The sequence below is a fragment of the Dipodomys spectabilis genome, unplaced genomic scaffold (assembly GCF_019054845.1).
Source record: "Dipodomys spectabilis isolate Male_0828 unplaced genomic scaffold, ASM1905484v1 ptg000783l, whole genome shotgun sequence".
Lineage (NCBI taxonomy): Eukaryota > Metazoa > Chordata > Mammalia > Rodentia > Heteromyidae > Dipodomys > Dipodomys spectabilis.
The window spans coordinates 22827978-22848241 of record NW_024871460.1 but is presented as its reverse complement, the minus strand read 5'-3'; the positions used below and the strand labels follow the sequence as shown (position 1 = coordinate 22848241).

At 41.4% G+C, this 20264-nt stretch overlaps 1 long non-coding RNA gene across 1 annotated transcript; it reads left to right on the top strand.

The window, feature by feature from the left end:
• Positions 1 to 7607: 7607 nt before the first annotated feature.
• Positions 7608 to 20249, top strand: LOC122102388. Its single transcript, XR_006146489.1, has 3 exons — positions 7608 to 7617; positions 9857 to 9860; positions 20164 to 20249. It is a non-coding gene; the product is annotated as an uncharacterized LOC122102388 (long non-coding RNA).
• Positions 20250 to 20264: the final 15 nt, after the last annotated feature.

Sequence of the window (20264 nt, the reverse complement as noted above, 5' to 3'; positions counted from 1 at the left end):
TACACTGGGAAGCTCAGCTTTCTGCAGTCGAGAAACTTTGGAAGCCACCGATCTGCCCTTGACAACAAGAGGCAAAGATGTGGGTCAGATAATGTGTTTTTCTTTACCAACAGATGCATCTAGGACTCTCCCCACCCCCAACTTCAAAACTTCACACACAAGCAATGCTTTGTTGATCACTAGGTGCTGGTGGTCAGGTGAGAGAGGACAAGGCTGATGGGGGCTGAGGATAGCATGGACATGTGAGATTCACCCAGAGGCCAAGCTCTGCTCTGTAGTTGTCAATATGTGACTAAATGTTATTTTTCCTGCCTCTTACCCCTTCAGCTACTCAGAGGTGCCACCTCTTGAAAGGGCAGGTTATTAGGGAAACAGAAACGAGCAGAGGTCTCCACCTCCTCTGACCAGCCGGTCAGTCTGGTGTTGACTTGTTAGGAACCAGACTACTATCCTAATACTGCCCTCCAGGGCATGCTTCCTGGCCAGCTGCTTGTCTCCAGGTAAAACCCATCCCCTTGCTTTCTTCTACCACACTGGTCATACAGAAATGAAGAAAATACGTGAGGAGAAGTCTGTTTCAGCACTGGCGATCTGTCAAGGTGAATGTTTAGTTCTGTGAACTCATAAGGGGCAGTACTCTGTATGCCAGCCTGCTTCTTCAGCGCTGCCTCGTGAAATGTGTAGTAGGAAGTACATGCGAGTTTTCATTGATGAGGGGGCAGGAGTCCAGAGAGGCTAAGTGACTTGCTGATTAGCAGCAGATCTGGGACTTGAACCCAGGCAACCTGACTTGAAAGCCTTCTAACCATGTCCACACAGGCCCAGCCTATCTCCTAAGTAAAGGTATGTGGGATGCCAGGTAGCCCCAACATTTTCTCTCCCTCCCTCCCTCCCCCTAATCTTTCTGTCTCTATCTGTCTGTGTGTCTGTGTGTCTGTCTGTCTCTCTCTCTTTTTCTATCTCTCACACCCCCTCACACACACACCACATTTTCATTCCCATGGTTGACAGGCAGCATGCTCAGGTTTCTAGGAAGAGCAGAAGAACCACAGGGGAGAAGGCAGTAGTCACAGAATTTCCTTGGACCTGGTCCTGCCAAAGACGCAGATCTCTACATGCCAGCCTGCCAGCCCACGCATCAGAGAGGCTTCAGGATACTCTAGCACAGCACCTGCATTGCTGGTGCTCACTGGCAAGGAAGGAGAGAGAAAGTCAGATAGCTGCCTCCCATGAAGAGTGGACGGGGACGCCAGGGCTTAGACGTGCATGTGTCCATCCATGGCTCACTAAGGTCACGCCACTTGAATTCAGCTCATGAACAGGTTCAGGCTCAAAGCACAGCCAAAAGGACTAACAACGCCATCTTAGCTTGGTGGATCTCTCAGATATCGTAAATGGAGTGCTTCTGCCTCAAGCATGCTCATCCGCCCTCATTGTTCTGGGGCAGGTCAGTCCAAGGCACTAGTAGATTTGCTGTTTGAGGACCTCCTCCTGGGGGTGGTAGAGATAAATAAAATAACCACACAAAAGATGGAAAGAACAGGTGCCTGACGATAGCCAGGGACAGTTTTTGCCAAGCATCCTGTCCCACCATTGAGACTGACTTTGGTTGAGGATACTTCACAGTACAGAAGCTGACAGTCCCCAGCCAGCAACCCCAACAGGGACTTCTTAATTATACCAGTTAGCCAGGGACTGCATTTCCATTTCATTACAGTTGTGGTTTCATTGCCACACCTCCCTGCGAAGTTCCATCTTGTCCCTGAAGACACTTATTAGGGAAACCACTCCTCATTTCCTGATCTTGGAAAGGCCCTCCCATTGCGTGAAAAATTCCATAATTATGTGCATATACTTAACATAATCATTAAGTCCTGCTCATGTTAAGTCTAGGGACCCAGGGGCATTTGATTGTTTGATCAAGCTCCTATCCTTGCTTCTCTTGGGGGTATATACTTTTATGATCAGTTCTGCTTTAGTAAAATCTAGCTTTGGCTGAATAAATCTGCTCTGTGAAACATGCTTCTATATGCCAAAGGCCTGCCATCCATTTCTCCTGACCTATAGACAGCCATCTTCTCCTATCTTCATATGGTGGAGAGCAGAGAGACAGGAAGAAAGCTCTCTTGTTGGTGGTGCTAGGGTTTGACCTCAGGGTTTCATGCATGATAGGCAGGCACTCCACCCTGCTTCCAGCCCGTTTTACTTTGGTTATTTTTGAGATAGTCTTATTTTTTGCCCCCTCCTTGGCCAGACTATGATTCTCCTATTTATGCTTCCCACCACAGTTGGGATGATAGGAGTGTGCCATCACATCCAGCTGTTGAGATAGGGTCTTACGAGCTTTTTCTCCCCACTCAGGCTGGTCTCAATCCTCAGTCCTCCCAATCTTTGCTTCCTGAGTATTAAAGGATTATAGGCATAAGCCACTGGCTCCTAGGTTGTGAATCTTCTTATAAGGTACTAACCCTATAGAAGATACAGCACTCTCCTCCAGTGGTTCCATCTCCAAGTGCCATTTCATTAATGGTTAGGTTTTCAGCATATGAATTTGAGAGGGACACACACACATTTTGTTTGTGCTTCACTAGTATCATCAAAAAAAACACACACAGTTGCAAGGTGTGATGGCTTGCATCTGTAATCCTTGATACTTAGGAGAAGGAGATTGAGAAGATCAAAGCTCAAGGCCAGCCCAGGCAAAAAGTACAAGACCCCATCCCCCCCCACACATAAAATCTTGGTTGTCCCAAGTCTGTCGTTCCAGCTATGAGGGAAACATAACTAGAAGAGAGACAGTTGGGACATAGCTCAAGTGGTAGAGTGCTTGTCTAGAAGGAATATGGTCTAGCTCACCCCAGGTATAAATGCAAAAAGTTATTCATAAAGGACTAAGCCAGACACTAGTGCCTGACATTTACAATCCTATCTTCTTGATAGGCGAAGAGGAAGAAAACTAAAGTTCAAGGCTAGTCTGCATAGAAAATTTCATGAGACTGTTTCTCCATCACAACGGGTGCAGTGATATATGTCAGTCATCCTACAATACATGATATGCTGAGACTAGGTGAATCATGGAGCCAGAAGCATTTACCAGACTCCATCTTCACAGAGGGAAGCTGGATGAGTGGCTTGCCTGGGATCCCAGCATTGATGGTAAGCATAAATTAGGGCCAGGTGTAGGAATTGAGACCCTATCCTAAAAAATAGGGCTGGAGATGTGGCTGAGCCTAGTGCCTGAGCTCAGACTCCAATACATATGTATCTGCATAATCTCTCTATATATATGTAAGGGTATATGTATGTATAGGAATATATGTGTAGATATAGATTAGATGGATGGGTAGACAGAAAGACAGACAGAGATAGAGAGATGACAGTGTAGGTCTAGAAAGTTCACCAACCCCCATCTTGTTCTCAAATGGCTAGCTCATTGTTGGCATGTCACCGAGATAGACAGTTTATTGTTTTGTTCACCAATGTTACCAGTACCATAGAAATACTCAGAACTTTGGAGTTCAAAGCATCACACACCACCACAGAACCCCAATCTGCCTGTACCTTCTTCCTGAAGATGCAGGAAACTTGGATGTATCCAAGCATGTAGTATCTCTAGATTCTGATTAATCCATGCTGCCTCTGTCAATGCTCAGTAGAAATGGGAGTCATGTATCGCCAAAGTAAAGATCTCATAGTACAAATAATTCTGGGTTGAGATAGAAGGTTTTCAAAAATATCAAAGAGAAACCTAAAAATAATACATTTCCATTTTTGCTTAATTCAGGTACAATGTCTCAACTTTAAAAAAAAAATCATCAAATGAAAGAATTTCTATATATTTAAACAGTCTTTACCAACCCTCTATGCTCAGTCTCCAGAGATTTTTTTTTCTGCCAAAATATTTGAGCTACGAAGTTAAGGTTATAAATTCCCTCAAGCCCCGAAGTCACAAGTTGGAGTGTCATGGTCTCATGTTGATATTTTGCTTTCAAGTCAACCAAGCTATAATTTGAAACAGTTGTTCATTGGAAAATCCATTTTCTTACTTTTTCTGATCTTCAGATAACAGTCTTGACAGTTAGAAGATTAAAATATGGGTCAGCAAGTTAAGTGATATGTTTAAGGTCATCAACAAAATCTTATATCAAAATTTTATTATAATTGGAAAAAAAACAATTCAGGGGAAATTGTAAAATGAACTGTTACCCCAAACTAACTGCTCCCTCTTGGGCCCACTCACTATTACCCAGTATTACAAATATTTGAGTAAAGGGAAGACAGAAGGTGTTGTCTAACTCAGAAAGAAGTTCCAGTGAGTAGCTCATCATGTTCTTCACTTTCTCCACGAAGCTTGTTCCTGATAAAAGACATCTGGTGCAATCCTTTCAACTCCACTTTTGATCACCAAGTTTTCAAGTTGATTTCACAGTGTTCTGCCAGCAAATTCAACCCAAAATATTTTATAGATGATAACAATTATATTATTAAAAGAGGAGATGAACGGAGGGAATGGAGGCATGACTCAGGTGGTAGAATACCAGCCAGTGAGGGAAAATGTCAGATGCAAAGTTTAAGTCCCAGTCACTTAAAAAAGAAAAGAAAAGAAAAGAAAAAAGAAGCCGGTCAGGCTATAAGGTACACAGAACAGGGCTTTCCAGCTAGATGAATGATGCTCAGATGTAGAAAAGAGGTAAAGATATGAGCAGAGAAAGAACTTTAGAATCTTTAATGATCATAGTTACCAAAAAAATGAAGAGAAACAGGTGCTAGAGGAAGGTCTGGGAATGGCTTTTAAACATAGGAACTATAAACAGGCTTACAATTAAGAAAACTTTGGAGATCCTTAGCCAGGGTCATCCAAATGATTCTGATATATTTGTTTGTTTGTTTGCACAGATGAACCTGAATCTCATGGGTAGAGTCTGAGTGTGTTTGTTGTGGAGAAAGAAGCCCAAGTGGACGAAATATACACCCTGGGTTAAAAACTGCTTATCTATTAACCCTTCTTGGTTTTCTCCTTATAGCACTAAAGTGTTAAGTTTTTCAATGCTATTACTCTTTGAAAACTATGCTCTGTTTATAAAAAATGCATTGAAAAACTGAAAAATTAGGGCTGGGAAGGTGGCTCAGTGGTAGAGTGCTTGCCTTGCATTCATGAGGCCCTGGACCACATAAACAGAAAAAGCTGGAAGTGGCGCTGTGGCTCAAATGGTAGAGTGCTAGCTTTGAGCTGAAGAGCTGAGGGACAGGGCCCAGGCCCACAACCAAAACAAAACAAAACAAAATCTGAAAAATCTAATCGTCCCCAATAGACTTCAAAAGACCCGTAGCCTGGAGCTCTGAAAACATGTACAAAATTACTGTTCAATCTTATTTTTACCAAACTTATTTGTATTTTGTTTTATTTTTGCTAGTACCAGGATTTATAGTTAGAGTCCATGCTTGCTCAGGTGGTGCTCTACCACTTGAGACATACCTCCAGTCCTTCTTTTGGTGCTTAGTTGGACATGGAGTTTCTTGGCATCTTTTATACGGTCTGGCTCCTATAGGCATGACTTGCTGGACCCTGGCTTCATGTGTGGTTTTTTAATAATTTTAGTGTTATATGCTTGTTTTGAAAGGTTTTCTTCTAGTTATCAAGAATGCACATGATACTCCATCATTGGACAGTATTTCTTGGATAGTCACCACCCATCCTTGCTACTATAGACAATGTTGAAACAAACATCCTTATATATAATTGTGTGTGTGTGTGTGTGTGTGTGTGTGTGTGTGTGTGTGTGTGTGTGTGTGTGTGTGTGTATGTGGTGGGTGGTGGTGGCAGTGGTACTGGAGTTTGAACTTAAGATGTTCTAGCACTGAGTGATGCTTCCAGCCCTTTTTTACACTGATTATGTTAAGACAGGGTCTCACTTTTTGCCTGGACTTTCAAGATCAAGATCCAAGATCCACCTATGTTATGCTTCGCATTGTAGCTGAGAAGATGGACACATGCTACCATGTCCAGCTTCTACCCTGAGGTAGGGTACACTTTTCTGCCTGGGATGGCTTGCATCATGATACTCCTGATCTTGGCTTCCCAAGTAGCTAAGATAACAGGTGTCACCCACCAACGCAGCAATTTTTGTTGTGGTAAGCTAAGTCTGCATTGTTACAGCTGCCATAAAGAACTAATACCTTCCTCTTGATTTCTGTGGGGTTTTCCCAATACAAAATTTCTTAAGACTTCCTCTTAGCCTCTGGCCTAGTGTTGCTGTGTCACCATCCTCTGTGTTCCCATATCCACCCTGCCTCCCATACCCTGAGTTGTGAGCGTCTGCTCACTGAGCGATCCCTTCTGTTCACACAAGAACTCTGTTAGGACAAGGGCTGCCTAGATGTAACATGTATGAATAAATATTGATTGCATGAACAAACAAACATATAAAAATGTGCAAATAAGGTAGAAATGGCTTAAGGGAAAGAAACTTTGGATAGATGCCTCTTCATATTAGACTCCTTTTCTCTTGACAATCTTTTAAGTTTTCTATTCTCTAAAAATAAAACTCTGTGCTGGTTTATGACATACAATAGGTCAGAGATATGCCTTGGATCAAATCAAGGGCAGTGATGTGTTTGAGACAGTGTTAATCCAGAGGGGAAAGAAATATCCTGTGATAACACTGGGTGTGGCTGTGTTTCTCTCACCTGCCTACGATTATAGGGCATTGCAGTAGCTGTTTGCAAAATGCTGATGGTCTGATAGGCTCAGCTTTGTTCAGATTGCTGTGGAACATGTGTTTAGGCCATTTGGGCCTAGAGACATTACTTCTTGGCATGACAGGAAACCTTAAATGAATGTCTCCCCATTCCATCAGCTAGGTTCCCTGTCTAAATTGTCTAAGCCAGCAGGGTTTAGCCCACAAAAATTCCAAAGTACAAGTGCACAAAGATATTTACTGTGGCTCTCTTTGTAATAGCATAGAATTGGAAGCAATCCAAATGTCAGCCAACAGCTAAATGGTTGAGTAAATTATGGTAGATTCATAACCCACAGAGTTATGCATTCCTCCAAGAGAATAAGGTTGTTTCATACATTGCACTTCTGTCGTAAACATATTTCACAGCTTCTCCTGGTCTTAACTGTCCGCCCACCCCCCACCATGTCCCAGTACCAGCTGTGCTTCCCTTTCTGAGGCCAAGGTCTGTATTCTCCCTATCATCTGGATTCAGTACAGTGGCCATCTCCATCAGTGCCACCCAAAGTCATTCCTACCCGGTCCTTTGCATTTGCTGTTCTCTCAGCTGGTTCCTCTGGACCAATATTTCTCGGCCTTGATTACACAACAAAGCCCTCACTAACCTGGGCTGCATCCCAAACAAATTAATTCAGAATCTCTAAGGTCTCCAAGGTAGAACTCAGGCATCACTTTCTGGTTGTTTTGCTTTTGTTGTTTGTTTTTAAGGCCCCTCCCCCAGGTGGTCCTCTGTCCAGACCAACTTGTGCAGCAGGGTGGTGTCAGATGGTGGCTTCTCTCCAGCATTCAAGGCAGAGTTCAAATGTCATCTTCGTATAAGTTCACTATTTAACACCATTTTAAAAACAAAAGGTTTCAACTCACAGGGTGAGTTTAAGGAGTAAACAAAACACACACTGAAATTTAATTTGTAAATGTAGAAATGATAACTATGAATTGCACACATTGAAGAACAATGCAATAAAAAAAAGGCAGTGAACTACTTCCCTGCTTTTGTTTACTTTCTTTCTGGAGCTTTCCCCCTGCCCCAGTCAATTAGATACATGCATCTTCTTTTCTGTTACTAATAAAATTTAATACATGATAAAAGCAAAAACAAAAGAGTTGCCAGGCACTGGTGGTTCAAGGCCTGTAATTTGAGCTACTCAAGAGGCTGAGATCTGAGGATTGCAGTTGGACACCGGCCATGAGACTCTCATCTCCAATTAACCATACATGCACACAACAAAGCTGGAAGTGGAGCTATGACTCAAGTGGTAGAGTGCTAGCCTTGTACAAAAAAGCTCAGGGACAATGTCCAGGCTTTGAATTCAAGCCCCAAGACTGGCATAAAGCAAAGCAAAGCAGAACAGAACAAAAAAATAAAAATAGTATAAAAACACCCCAAATCAAAAATTTAGCAAAGGGCCTGAATATGTCTTTGTGAAGCAGATATAAAAATAGCCAATCAGTAATGAGCAGTTCATGGCAGGTGAAAACCACAGTGCACTATTACCCACACTATTAGGATGGCTCTTAGGAAAAGACAAAGGAAGTAGTGGGAAGGATATGAGAAAAGGACTATTTGCATATGACCAGTAGAAATGCAACTATTACAGAAAACAGCAGGAAGGTGCCTCCAAAAGTTAGAAACAGAATTAGCACTTGATCCAGCCATCTCCTATAAAATTACTACCTGGGAAAGACATCTATACCTACATCTAAAGACGTCTACATCTACACCTCAAGCACATGCACCTCTGTCCCCAATAGTAAAGATACAGAAACAAGTGAAATGTTTGCCAACAGATGAATGGATAAAGAAACTGCAGTGTGTATCTACAATGAAATATTATTCAGTCTCTAAAAGGAACAAGCTCCTGCCATTAGCAACAACATGAGTTGGGCCCCCAAAAGATGTTCCATGTTGTGAAATAAGCCAGATACAGAAAGAAATATCCTGAGCAATCTCATTGACATGTGGACTCGAAAAAGTCAAATAAACACCAGATGGAACAGTGGTTCCCAGAGGTTGGGAAGTGGGGAATGATGGGAAAACTTGTCCAAGGATGGAGACTCACTAAGCACCAGTGGCTCACACCTGCAAATTGGGTAACTCAGGAGGCTGAGATCCAAGAGTCGTGCTTCAAAGCCAGCCTGAGTAGAAAAATTCCTGAGACTTTCCCCTCCAGTTAATCACCCAAAAGTGATAAGTGGAGCTATGGTTCAACTAGTAAAACACCAGCCTTAAATGAAAAAGCTAAGAGACAATACACAGGTCCTGAGTTCAAGCCTCAGTACCAGCTAAATAAATAAATACACAAATACATACATACATACATACATAGACACAGACTCATAAGTGTGTATGATGAATAAGTCTCACAATACTGCATTGTGTACTGATATTTTGCTAGGAGAAGAGATTTCATGTGCTCTTGCCCCATGAACACAAAAGAAGCTGGAGGTGGGTATTTTAATTTGCTTGATGGTAACAATCATCTCAAGACACTGCCTGCGTAGCAAAAGATTATATTGTACATCTTACATAAAGGGAGGACAGCCCAGCAGCAGTAGAGTACACTGAACTTCCATTCTACTGCTCTCCCTTGCTGTGATCTTGTACCAGTTACTTCCCATCTCTTAGCCTCTGGAAGTGAACAGGAATGCACAGCTTAGGGGACATTTTCAAATGTCTGAAGCAATGAGACCATGAGTGGTACCCAGCCAAAACCCAGTAAATAGCACTCATTATTGTTAAGGAACAAATCATTGGTTAAAGCAGTCAGTGCTTCAGAAATTCCAAGCAAAGTAGGAATGCCAGGTGTCTGGGAGTCAGGGAGAGCTCCTTGGGGAAAGTAGAACTTAATGTCCTGTAAGTAAGCTAGGATCTGGGCAAGTGGAGGGAACAGTGAAGGTCACTAGCAGCATCCCAGGGGACACAGGTACAGGAGGAAAGGTGAGAGGTGGAATCCTGCAGTGTGTCTGGAGAGGAGGAAGGAAAGAACTTGACTAGTGATATGTCCAGGTGAGCGAGGCTTCTGCTTTCCATCACATAGCATCTCTGTGGTGCTGGCATGATGCACATTCGATGGTATGGAAGGGTAAGGCTGTGATTGGAAGCAGACCTCTGTAGACAGAGGGGTAGGGGATGGCAGGAGACAGGCTTTGGAAGGGTGCTCCCTTTCAGGGAAACTCGTGTGGCCTCTTGCCCATTGACTCTTCGCCAACCTTAGGGCAGTAAGTTACTGGGTTGCCAGGAATAGATCCCAAAGCACTTTCAAGTGGCAAGATTTGGAACTCCTGTGAGATACCCACCTCCAGGGAGCCCAGCCTTGTCTGTGCTGGGCAAGAAAAGGGGTGTGGGGGGTGTATGGTGGGAAATCCCACCTTTTCCCCTCTCCTTTCTTCTCTTCTCCTCCCTCCCTTCCGCTCCCCTCCCCTCCTCTCTTCTCCCTTTCCTCTCTCTCAATCTCATGCTCTTTCTAGGGCTTTAACTCAGGGTCTTGCACTCTTTTTTTTTTTTTTTCTTCCTGTCCTGGAGCTTTGAACTCAGGGCCTGAGGGCTGTTCCTAGGCTCCTTTTGCTCAAGGCTAGAGCTCTATTACTTGACCCACAGCACCACTTCCTGCTTTTTCTGTGATTACTTGGAAATAAGAATCTCCCGGACTTACCATCATGGGCTGTCTTCAAATCACCATCCTTACATCTCAGCCTCCCAAGTAGCTAGGATTACAGGCATGAGCTACCAGTGCCTATCAGCCTAGCACTTTGGCTTGGCTTTTCTTGCTCATACTTGTGTTCTATTCACTTGAGCTATGCCTCCAGTCTACCATTCTACTGATTAACTAAAGATAAAACTCAGCTTTTCTGCCCTGGCTGGCTTGGAACGTTGATCCTCAGATCAGCCTCCTCAGCTAGGATTATAGGAGTGAGCCACCAGCTCCCACCTCCGTTGTTTTTCTCTATCTGGAAGGTGACTCCTCTGTGGGATAAGCCCAAACCACAAGCCAGATGGAAAGAGTGCATATTATACAGTCCGTATCTATTAGCCTCTTAGGGTCACAGGCAGGATGGGGATTGAAGAGCTGATGTGGAATATCACACAGCAATTGTCTTACAGAACGACAAGCACATAGGAGCTAGTCATGAGCTAGTCATGTCCTTCCCTGATTAAGGTCCTTCCGCACCTTCCTCTCACAACCCCAATCCATCACCTAGCTTTGCCAATTGGACCTCCGAGTATGGCCCCCAAATACTCTGCACACACCATATACTTAAACCTCATATGGATGAAAGATTTATGGTTTGATTTTTTTTTATAGCTAACATTACTAGGTGAAAACTTGACTGGATATTTATATAACCTTAGAGTAAAGGGAGAGCTTCTCAGAGTGAGACCTTCAGGGCAAAACCACAGAGAAGATTGATCGTTTGAACTACGCAAAAACTGGAAACTTTCATTTGACAAAAGCCACCGTGAACAAAGTTGAAAAGGCATAAAAAATAACCAGAATAAACCTCAAACAAGGAAATAATATCACTTCAGCAAATTTAAGTAAATATATAAATCTAAATATATGAAGATCTCCTAAATAGATAAGAACTGAACCAAACTTAGGAGAATAGGAGGAACTAAGAGGAAAGGAAAATCAAACAAATAAGGAAAAAGCTGTGAACATAAAAATAGATGCACGGGCAAAGGACATAAACAAGATTGATGAAAAAGGAAAACCAGGCAGGCTTTCGTGACTCATGCCTATAATCCTAGCTACTCAGGAGACTGAGATCCCAAGAGTATGCTTTGAAACCAGCCCAAGCAGAAAAGTCCACAAGACTTTTATTTCCATTCATCTAGCAAAAAAAAAAAGCTGGACTAGAGGTGTAGCTCAAGTGATAGAATGCCAGCCATGTACAGACAAAGCCCTGAGCAAGCCCTGATACTGGCAATAAAAAAAAGGAAGGATATTGCAAATAAGGGAAACCATGGGACCTATGTTTCTTTGGGCCTGGCTTACTTCACTTAATATAATTTTTTCCAAGCCTTTCCATTTCCTAACAAATGGGGCAATGTCATTCTTTCTGATGGAGGCATAGAATTCCATTGTGTATATATACCACATTTTCTTGATCCATTCATCTATTGAGGGGCATCTGGGTTGGTTCCATATCTTAGCTATGGTAAATAATGCTGCAATAAACATAGTTGTGCTGGTAGCTTTAGTGTGGTCTTTTTTGTAAACATTAGGGTAAATGCCCAAAAGTGGGATTGCTGGGTCATAGGGGAGCTCTATGTGGAGTCTTTTGAGGAACCTCCATACTGCTTTCCAAAGTGGTTGAACAAGTTTACATTCCCACCAACAATGAGAAGGTGATGTTAGGAAAACGAACCCTCAAATATGTATTTTAATGTTTTTGTTTCTTTCAAGCATGTGTTTCTAACGCATTTATAAGATTATTTCTTGGTTGCTTTGTATGTCCCTCCCCCACAGTGTAACCCCTGCTTTCACTATATTTGATGTCAGTATAACATGTGGAGGAGATGGGGACAAACAAGTCGTTTAAGGATTCAGGTGGACCTGTTGCAACAATGAGAAGTACAAAATGTCATGTCAAAACCAGCTTTACAATGTCGGAGGGGGGACAGGGGGGGTATGATTGGGTGGGGGGGAGGGGGGAGGCTGGGAAGGGAGGTGAAGGGTAAACAAAGGAGGAGGCTGCAATGCTTGGTAAGAAATGTATGCATTATCCTGACCATGTAATTGTAACCCCTCTGTACAGTATGTTCTCAAATAAAATAAAATAAAATTTAAAAAAAAAAAAAAAAAAAAAAAGGAAGGAAGGAAGGAAGGAAGGAAGGTAGACAGGCAGACAAAGCAGACAGGCAGGCCAACAAAGTTTATTTTTTAGAGGAGGTTTTCTTTTGTTTGTTTGGACTTATTATTGTTTTGACAGAAGGTCTCACTAGAAATCCCTCTATAGCCTATCTATCCTCCAACTCAGGATCCTCCTGCCTCAGCCTCTAAAGGGCTGTGACTACCACACCTACCACAGAGATAGTTTTTCATGAAAGCACTCAATATAGGCAGAAAATAACTCTCATGAATTTTGTTGAGAAGCATAAATTATAACAAACTTTTAAAAAGAAAATCGGTAGTTAATAGTGAAAAACAAAATTTTCAACACCCAGACCCAACACCTTCATTTCTCCAAATTTGTCTATATACTCAGCTGCTTGCAAATGAAGTCCAAGTAGCTAAATCTGACATGACTTTTGTCACTCTAGAAATTCAAAACCTATGCTTTGTATGTCCCTCCCCCACGGTATAACCCCTGCTTTCACTGTATTTGATGTTATAATTTGTGGAGGGGAAGGGAAAAAACAAATCGTTAAAATAGGGATACAGGTGGACCCATTGCAACAATGAGACGTACAAGTAGTATGTTGAAAAATGAACTTTACAACTTTGGTGGGGGGGGAGGAGGGTTGGGTAGGGGGGTTGGGGGGGGGGAGGATGGGATGGGAAGAGGAAACAAAGGAGGAGGCTACAATGCTTGATAAGAAATGTACTCATTACCTTGCCCATGTAATTGTAACCCCTCTGTACCGCATTTTCACAATAAAAAAAAGAATCATGAAAAGATGATTGTATTACACTTGCATTTGCTCTTCTATAAATTGCCCATTCTACCTATTTGCTATTTTCCATTGTTATATCAAATTAGTAGGTGTTTTCATATTGTATTGATATTAAAACTACTAAATATGTGATGAAAAATTCAAAACCTATACCATTTTCTGCTCATTTTCTTTTGCTTGGAAAGCCCATCCTCATCTTCTTGGTTTCTCTAGCCTTGCGGGCTCTTCTCAAATCAGCTAGGTTGTTAGAGGGTCTACCCTGTTCATCATCCATGGGAGTTTCCTGCTGTTTCCATAGCACCCATTGTACATATTTATTACAGAAAATATATATATTTGCTTCTATAGATGTTCACATATTTATGGATCTAATTACATATTTGTCTCCACCATATTTGCTTCTTTCTCTGTATCCTACTACATGGGTAGTTTGCAACTGGAAGCAATTGTGTCCCTCAAGGGACTTCTGAAAGTATCTAGAACCTTTTCTTTTCTACAATTAAGAGGCAAGAGGGTACTAGTACTTGGAATGTAGTAGCCAAAGAAGTTGTTAAACACCCTACAATGTTCAAGTAAGTCCCTAACAATAAAGCTATTCAGCCTAAGAAGTCAATTGAAATTGGGCACTGGTAGCTCACCAGCTGAGATCTGAGGATCATGATTTGAAGCTCAGCCAGGAAGGTCCATGAGACTCTTATCCCATTTTAATCACCAAAATGCCGGAAGTGGAGATGTAGCCTTGAGTGAAAAAGCTAAGGGTAAGTGCTCAGGTCTTGAGAACAAGCCCCAGCACCAGCACGCACACACACAGATGTCTAACATAGCTGTAGTTGAGAAAGCCTGTCCTATATCTAGCTTCTGACTAGCTTGGAACATAAAAAAATACACCATTCTCACCAAAACCATACAAAACTATATACTGAAATGATGTAAAATGAACTTCTATTCTTTGAGACAGGGTCTTGCTGAGGTACCCCAGCCTGATCTTAAATTCATTTTCGGAGCCTCCCAAGTACTTGGATTACAGGTGTGTGCCACCATGGCTGGCTTTAAAGTGAACTTTTAAACTCTAATTTCAACAGTAGACAAGCATCTATGCTAGGATGTTGTACACAGCTGGTGCCCCATCCATATTAGTTCATCCTGAAATAGTGTGAATTAAATCAAAGGCCCAGAATGGTTGGTTCTGAAATGAGTATTAAAGGTTTGGGAATATTTTTTTGCGGGGAAGTACTAGGGCTTAAACTCAGAGCCTCATGCTTTCTAGGCAAGTGCTCTACCACTGAGCCATACTTCCAGCTCTTTTTTTGCGCTGGCTATTTTGAGATACAGTAATGTCTCAATATATGCGGAAGCTTGCATGTAGATGGCAATTCATCTATTTTGTGCTTCTTGTCATATGACAAGAAGCTACCACACATAGCTTCTTCACTGAGTTGGATGGAGTCTTGCAAACTTTTTATGCTCAGGTTGGCCTGGACACACGATTCTCCCAATTTCATCCTCCCACATAGCTGGGATGACAGGTGTGTACTACTGTGTCCTGAGACTGGTTGGGATGGGGTTTCTTGTATATGCCTGGGCTGGTCTCAAACTATGATCATCCTGTCCTCAGCCTCCTAACTAGTGAAGATTACATTTGTGAATCACCAGCACCCAGTTTAATAGTGAAGACTTTATAGTCAAATGCTTTCATTGCATTGCTGAAAAGCCCCATGGATAAAGGCTAACGACCTTACCAAATTGTTGGCATCTGAGTTTCCAGTTTCATGGCAAACCACATTTTAAATGCATACATAAGGAAGAAATTGTAAGCTAACTCTTCTAAAATAAATAATTACCTTCTTTTGGCTTGGCTTATAATAACAATTTTTACAGGTATGTGTAAAACTTTCTTAAAAATAGTTAGAATACTAACCGAATAATTCAAGTGAATAATGTTACTAGAAGTTACAGAGGTTTATTTTAAAATTACATTTTTGGCGTTTATGCAAAAATAGGCAAATATATTAAAGTACAAAGTTAAACAAATAATACATTCTTTCTACTAAAGGAGATATAGTCAGATTCCAGAATGACTATTTAAATAGTTTGTCATAAACCACTCAAATATTAACAGGCTTTTTGACATCTCTGCTAAAAATTAATTACCTTGCAATAACAGTTCTTTTTCCTGTTCAATTGCTAATAAAAATTTCTTAGCAAAATATGACTTAGGGGCATCATCAAATTCGAGATCTCATTCATATGCTAACCTCCTACGGCTTTTAATAAACACCCAGATAACCAGCATTTAAACAAATTATGGCAAATACAATACATATATTTTAACATAGATAGGCTTTATTAAGTGTTCCTTATATAGTCATCTGGTATTTTTAAAGAGTGAGCAATCATATAAAAGGAAATATGGTCATAACTGATTAAAGTAATAAAATCTCCAAACTAAATCACATCTCATAATTCACTTCACAGCATATATTAGATTTCATTACATCAGTATGTGGCTTAGTTGTAAATTCTCCCGATGGCCATAAACCTCTAAGGTGTTGTCATCCTGAAAAATGAGCAAGAGGGAGTTGGTGCAGGTACAAAATGGATAAATCTTCCCGGGTGTGCTGTACCTAGCGTGTAAGGCTGTAGTTCGCCGCCACCTAGTGGCAGCAGTTCCCTCCTTGTTACAGTACAGGGACTCTTCAAGTTTTCTGGAGCTATCTCATGCACTTGGTAATTGCTCATCTCTGATCCTGGAGCTCCTAAAATGAGCTCTGTATAGTGTACCCCATCTGTTCTCCACTCACCGAACTGTGACAGATTTAGTTATGAGTTTTAATATTCGCCTTTTAAATTTCAAACCCTTTGGTTATTTTCAAAGCACACATAGGATCTCTCTCTCTCTCCACACACACGTTAAAAAAATATATTTTGTTGGGCGTGGGGCTTGAACTTTGGGCCTGGGCACTGTTCCTCAGCTCTTTAGCTCAGGGCTAGCGCTCTACCACTTGAGCTACAGCACCACTTCCGGTTTTCTGGTGGTTTTGTGGAGATAGAGTCTCACGGGTTTTTCTGCCCTGGGTGGCTTTGAACCATGATGCTCAGGTCTCAGCCTCCTAAGTAGCTAGGATTACAGGCATGAGCCACTGGTGCCCAGCTCGAATATCTATATTTTTAAAATACCAACCTGTTTGTGACTTTGGAAGGAATTTAATGGCTATAGGACTTTGGGCTTTGATCTGATTTTTATCCTATTCTTGAATCAGAATTAGTGCAGAGCTAAACAAGAGAGTCCTTGGATTTTCTTAAGACTCTAGAATTTAAAAGTAGGCAAAAGTACTGTTAGTTAAGTTTACTTAGTTAATATTGAGGTACCAATACAGAGAGTCACATAGTTAGGCAATGAGAACTTAGCTTTAGAATATTATCAAATATTTCTATTTAATATAGAATTCAGACCAGAATTCACATTTGGAAAGTCTGAGGGCTTAAAGTGCCTACACTGAACAACATACCAGGTGCATGACAGTGAAGTTAAACCAATTGTCTGGTTTGGGGAAGAAACTGCAATGTATAGTAGAATGAAAAAAATAGAATATAACACACTTCTGAGTAAACAAATCTTTCTTTCTTGGAGGTCTAGGAAAACTATACATGCAAAGTCCAGGCCCACCTCAAAGTGTGAACACGGAAAGTTATTGAACAGTTTAAACCCAAACTCTTAGCTGGAGAATCATCTAATCAAAGTAGTCACATGGATCCAATTCCGCTACTTCTCATCTCAGGTGATAAGTACTTTGTTCAGGTCTGATATCCAAGGCAGGTGATGGATTACAAGTACTTTGAAGTAGATAGAACACCTTGGATTTTGCCTACTGGTCCATTAGACTTGATCATACTTAGCATTTTACCCAATTACTTATTCTTCTATTCACCTAAAGAAGCTCTTACACAGCACTTATTATGTGCCAGGAAATGTTCTAAGTGTTTGATATATAACGTAATAGTTTTCACAACCCTGTAAAATAGGCCAACTCATTAGCCCTATATTAGAGCTAAAGAAACTGACATAGAGGTTGAATTAGATTCCTAAATTTACACAGTAAATGGATTGAAGCCTGGTCCAGAATCAGCTGAGTGCTCTGCTGTTCTGTATTCAGGAAGAAGGCCTGTGTTTCACACACTCCAACATGACTTGTTATATGGGATGGCTTTTGATAACACAGAAACATCTCTCATGATTAAAAAGTTCTTAGTGGCTTAATCTCTCATGGAGCCAAATACTAGTTCTATTTTTCTCATTCCTCATGACAAGCCAAATAATAATCTATAATTAAGAACACTGATATAGCATGCTACAGTTTTCAAAGAAAACCATACTTGTTGGGCTGGGTAGGTGGCTCAGTGGTAGAGCGCTTGCCTTGCATGCATGAGGCCCTGGGCTTGATTCCTCAGCACCATATAAGCAGAAAAAGCCAGAAGTGGCCCTGTGGCTCAAGTAGTAGAATACTAACCTTGAGCTGAAGCACTCAGGGACAGTGCCCAGGCCCAGAGTTCAGGCCCTGTGACCGACCAAAAAAAAAAAAAAAGAAAAAAGAAAAAAAGAAAACCATACTTGTTCACGTTTGTTTTCATTTATAACCAAGTAATCAAGCAAAGGTGAACTAGGCAGCTTCGCTGTAAGAGGCTCCTGATTGCAATGCCACACTTTCTAGTATGAGCAGGTGGATCCTGAAGTCTCCTCTTCCTGTTATAGCTCAGCCAGTCAGCTCTGTAGTACCCTTAGTATTCCCTTTGAATATCTAAGGCACTAAACCACTTTTCACTGGAGCAAAATCATTATCAAGAGGACCTATCTCAGGCTAGAGACAAAAGAGAACTGAGGACACAAATGTATTAATTGAAGTATAGGATATTCAGGGGAACATTCCAACAGTGCAATTCCTTAGAAAGGCTCACAGTCCAATACAATAAACACCAGGAAATGGACTTGAAAAGGAGGTGAGATTAAGGGACAGGGAATAGACAAATAGAGAATACAGCCATAAAATTCAATGCATATCCTACAAAATTAAGAAAATTGAGGGTAGGGGTAGAGTTGGTAAGGATATAGAATGATGAAAAGCGTGAAATCAATCAAGATGCAATATATTTATATGATGCCTTGTTGGAATGGCAACTCCTTTGTACAACTAAAGATAATGAAAATATAAAAATATAAATTCCTGATTCCTCCCTCTCCCCCAAAAAGAGAGAACTAAGAGAGTACTAAGGACGGAACCCAGGGCCTTGTACATGCTAGGCAAGCATTCTATCACCCATATACATCTCAAGTTCCCTAATTCTCAGAACTTTTTTTTTTTGGTCAGTCGTGGGGCCTGAACTCTGGGCCTGGGTGCTATCCCTGAGCTCTTCAGCTCAAGGCTAGCACTCTACCACTTGAGCTACAGCGCCACTTTGGCTTTTTCTGCTTATTATGTGGAATCAAACCTAGGGCCTCATGCATACAAGGCAAGCACTATACCACTGAGCCACCTTCCTAGCCCCAGGAGAGATATTTCAAACTATAGTCTAAGTAGCAGAGGAGAGGCTGTGTGTTATGTGTGTGTGAATATGCAGGTGCACATGTTAGTCTTGAGGCAGTCAGTGCCTGGGTGCTGTCCCTGAACTTTTGTGCTCAGGGCTAGTGCTCTACTAGAGTCACAGATCTACTACTAACTTTTTGAAGGTTAACTGGAGATAAGAATCTCAGACTTTCCTGCCCATGCTGGCTTTGAACTGTGATCCTCAGATCTGTCTCCTGAGTAGCTAGGTTTACAGGCTTCAGCTAATGGTGACCTGCAAAAGGGCTAATATTTTAGCAAAACTTTTAAAAGGTACTCTGTGATTATGTTGCAAAAGTCAAATGTATTATTTCAGCATTGTTTTGTGGAAAAGATGCCAAATAGACTTGTGTATTTTGGTTATGAATTTTAAACATAAGACGAAACTTCTCATATTCTGTCATCTTGTACTGCACCATAGGGCCTACCACTCCTGCCTGCTCACCGTGAGCCCAGATCTCACTTGTACAAAAAGCACTTCAGAATTTAGGAGTAAGAATAATAGTATTACTGAATTAGTAGTATATATATATATATCTTTTTTTTTTGCCGGTTGTGAGGCCTGAATTCTGGGCCTGGGTGCTGTCCCTCAGTCTTCAGCTCAAGGCTAGCACTCTACCACTTGAGCCACAGCACCACTTGCGGCTTTTTCTGCTTATGTGGTGCTAAGGAATCGAACCCAGGGCCTCATGCATGCAAGGCAAGCACTCTACCACTGAGCCACCTTCCCAGCCCAGTAGTTTATATTTTTTAAATTAGCTTACAACCTTAAAGCTTTTAAAGATGATGATACTTAAAACTTTGAAGTATCATTTGTTTTGCCCATGTAGGGATATATGCATAATTCCTTTTTAAATGGTAATATGCAAATATGTCTACTGGGAGGATAGTCCTGACAAGCAAGGGAAGGAATGGTCCCTTCCGGTCCTTTCAGGTAAGATTCTGATATTGCACTGCATAGGACAGTCTGACATTGCCACTACCCATAACAGTAGCTACAGAACTCTGTGCAATGCTAGTCCTTTCTGAGGCTGACAGCCAGTCTGTTTGCATGCTGTTCACTTTAGGAAAAACAGTCATTGGCACTCATTTCTTGCCCCATCCCACTCCTATAAGTCAGGCCTTGATGCAGTTTCCAAATACATCAGTAACCTATGAAGGCACAATCTAAAGGTGACTTTGCTTGGCTTATAAAAATTGTAAGATTGAGAAATTATCCAACCAATAAGCAAAAGATGAAAGTAGCTTCTGATCTTCAAGGTATACTTAAGCACTAAATGTTATCTTAGAAGTTTGAAAGCCAGGTGCCGG